Source organism: Sinocyclocheilus rhinocerous, unplaced genomic scaffold (genome assembly GCF_001515625.1).
Source record: "Sinocyclocheilus rhinocerous isolate Xijiao unplaced genomic scaffold, SAMN03320098_v1.1 scaffold990, whole genome shotgun sequence".
Classification (NCBI taxonomy): domain Eukaryota; kingdom Metazoa; phylum Chordata; class Actinopteri; order Cypriniformes; family Cyprinidae; genus Sinocyclocheilus; species Sinocyclocheilus rhinocerous.
This window is the reverse complement of record NW_015652301.1, coordinates 339,083-343,169: the sequence shown is the minus strand read 5'-3', so window position 1 is coordinate 343,169 and position 4,087 is coordinate 339,083.

Here is a 4,087-nt window from a genome sequence, read left to right as displayed (position 1 = left end):
GGGGCCCGTGAGAAAATGCACCACTGCCTATTATGATTTGCAGCGGCTCAGATAAAGCCTTTCCTGGATTTTGCTTCAGCACTGAGAATTTTCCAACACAAAAGGAGAAAGAATTAGGCTGAATGGGCGGCACACATACTCAACCCTTCATTTTGGACTCTTTTAAAAGTGGAGCAAGCGGATACGGCATCAATTTGACACCCTGTCCTCGAGTCGAACCGGTTTGGTAGTCGCTTCGATCAACAATAAACAACCCCCCACGATGGGGCTTGCGAGCATGCAAGGCAAATCTCTCCGTAATGAACCAGCAAAATGTTTCTCGACGCTGCCATTGTTGCTGTATGATAGCTACTACCTGCTCTCCCCCAAGGAATCAACGTCTACCGTCCGAATCCCCTTCCTGTTCATCCCTTTGTGTTGTGTAGTGATGTGACAAACTATTCATGCTGAACCATCGGAAATGTCTCTCGTGATCAGTGGACAGTAATTGCTCAATTGAGCACAACCCACGAGGATGTTTCTGAGGACTACATAACAACAGACGATATTTTTGACTGCTGTGAAAACATCATGAAGAAAAGCCTGTTTGCAAGGACTGTAACCTCACCACGAGTTCCCACTGTGATTTGATTTCAACCCTGCCTGAACTTGGACACACCACGGGAGAGTTGAATTGTGGGTATCGTATGTGTGTTGTGAATGTGTTTTTTGTTCTCTGTTTAAAGCTGGAATTTCCACTTTCCCTGGATTTTTTTAGGAGTCCTTTCTCTTTGTTCACAGAGAAAAGTTAGCTGACTATTTTTGTATGAGCAACAAATCATCCGAATGTGATGAATCAAAGAGAGATCGGCTTTTAAAACACTTTGTGTTTTTGAAACACTTGTATCTGGATGTCTTTTTGTCGCTCGACATCTGATCATCACACTGGACATTTTCTCTCAAAACCATCATTATTTTGTGCTGGCAGGGCATAAAGCGGTTCTCAACTATTGGGTTGTAGGTCTTTCCTGATCATGGTCGTAGACATAATATAACGCAGCTAACCATATAATCATTCATAGTTGAGACAGCAAAATAAATGCTTTTGTTTTTGCCATCAAACATGTGTGCAATCCAACTCTACAGTATTTTGGCACAAATTCATCCACTAGACAGATTGAGAAGCCAAAAATGGAGAGTCTGCATGACATAATCCTCAAAAACCATGAACAAACTACTAAGCGTGACGAAAATATGACCCACACTATGCTAAATACGGGTTCACAGGGTTTGTGTTGACCACAGTGTGCTTTATCTGGTTGCTATTATTGTCTGTTGAGAGCATCATACTTTAGAAACCAAAATAGTTAGCTTTTGTCACGTTAATAATTTAGCACATTGTTGGGCCTTTGCATTTCTTGGACATATTACTACATTGAAATGTTTGAATTTAAGGACATTTTTACTTACTTTTTGTACTATAAACTATTTGGGTATCATGTCGGGTCACCGCTTAAATTCCAATGTAAAATCTGGGTCCTACTGAGAACCACTGACATAAAACCATAATACATTCATCACATTAGTATTTTCTATATCTGCATTATGAGGAGATTTACAGTACACTACCGTTCAAATGTTTTGGATCAGTTTTTTTTTTTTAGCACATTAGAATGATACATTTCATTTCTGAAAGATACTGAAGACTGGAGTGATGATCCTGAAAATTCAGCTTTACCATCATAATAATAAATTCCATTTTAAAATATATTACAATATAAAACAGCTATTTTAAATTGTAATAATATTGCTATTTTTACTATTTTTGATCAAATAAATGCAGCTTTGGTGAGATTAAGAAACTATTTTTTAAAAAAAAATTTTAAAAATCTTACTGAATCAAACTTCTGAACGGTAATATGTATCTGGTACAGTGTAAACAAGCCACAGGTAACAAGTGCGTCTGTGCAACAGGAGGACAAACCAATGTATTAATGTAGCTAACCGCAACCAGTACATCAATAAATGAATGCAAACGGACAGAAAGTCATGGGAAAGATTATGCACACCCAATGCCATCTGTCCAAAGGCGTCCAAAAGCCCCTCTTGATTGTTGTATAATCATTATAATTGCAGCCATCATAATTGGTTAACATAGCTGTGTCTTTAGCCAGTAACAAACTGAATGAGAACGAAACCTGCCAAAGCAGAACATATGTTTATTGCTATTAGTCATAGTTATTGGCTAAAGAGAGCTAGATTTGAGTTGAAGGTAACACTCTTAAAAATTTTCTTTATTCGCATGGATGGGTCAATGAAGAACCTTAAACATCCTTGGAACCTTTCCACTGCATAAAAGGTTCTTTATTGTGAAATAAGGTTCTTTAGAATATTAATATTTTAACACTAAGGGAAAATTGTTCTTTTATGAACTCTTCCCTGAAAGGTTCTTTGGAGAACCCAAAATGGTTCTTTTAAGACATCACACACACACACAAAACCTTTCGAAGCCTTTATTTTTAAGAGTGTAGAACCTTTCCATTCCACAAAATGTCTTTATAGTGAACAAGTTTCTTTAGATTTTTTAAATGTTCTTCACACTAAGAAAAAAAATTAAGAACTGTTCGATGAAAGGTTCTTTGAGGAACCAAAAATGGTTCTTTTAAATGGCATTGCTACAAATAGCAAATTGCTGTAAATTGATAGTTTTGCTGAAAATGTGTTGCTTGCACGTGCAAAACTGACCAGCAAGGCTGTGTACTAAATGGTTTTAGTACATTGCTATGGTGTTCTGGTTTATTGCCCCATGTCATAAAAGGCCCACGTGCAAGTCTCTATGATATTTTGATCTCTAGATTAATTTTTTTTGCCTGTTTGATCACCTGCCAGGCAGAAATCCTAAGTCAGATTACTTAGAAAAGTAATAGCATGTCTCTCCTCAACAAGCCGCGTGATTTGTGGTATCTCATGTTCGAAGTACAAACGCTGCAGATGAAACACAAATGGATGAGTCACACACTAAAACAGCTCTTAATTCTGAGCAATAGCGATAGTTGTGTTTGCCTATGCAAACTCCACTGAGGAAAGATGTAAAACAAACCACTGAATTGTGTGCCATCATGTGTCCTTTAGTGAGAAATGGCCACCCTTAAAGTCTCATGTTATCAGATCCTCTTAGGGAGAACTGCGTCTGCCAAGAACACACAATCTATCAATGTCACTGCAGGGATGGTCTGACTGTGGGGGTTTCTGTGCAATTTACTTAGTAACATTTCACATCCCTCTTGAAGAGCAAGCCAAATAATTCAACGATCTCAGATTAGGAGAACGGCTCTCACCTGATTTTTTGATTTTTTTTTTTTTTTGAAATCCTTTAGTCATAATAAAAAAGAACTAAAAATGCTGTCTCGGTTGCTTAATCATGCCTCTCGGTCTAAAGCATGATGAAATGTCTTCATACCTCCCACGAAATGACTGGTCTCCTTTCTGGTCTGATTAAAAAGATATTTCCCATAGTTCTCTGAGGCTATGCTCAGCGTGAATGCATATTTCTGTTACCCGTCCAATTCTCAGAATGCATAACGACCTTGGGTTTCTAAAGCAAATCTAGACTGATGGTGAAAACACAAATGAAGCAATTTGCTTCTCTAAGAGACCTTTAATAGCTGAACATGTTCAAGGCTCTGTACCATTATGATTGAACTGAAGTAGACAGACGGTGAAGGTGTAAATACTGATTTGCATTTAGAGCTTATGTGTGAAAAGGGTCAAGGACAAATTGACCAGTTCTGCTCTCTCAAGCAACCCTCACATTTTATTCATTTAGGGACATGTCTTTTGTGTCAAAGCATTGTTGTTCTATATGTTCTTTTTAAAAACATAGAAATGCTGTTACATAGAACACAGAACATAGAAATGTGGTGTTACATACTGTCCTTATCTTTATAAAGCTAGAAATCCAACAGCATCAGAAAACTCCATTTGTTGATGTTTTGAACTTTAATTTATGTATTTTTCTGTTTCCATGCCATGTTTTGATTTTTTCCCATTACTGACTCACATTTAAAAAAAATGTAAAGTCACAGAAACGAAAAGCAAATCAAAGGAA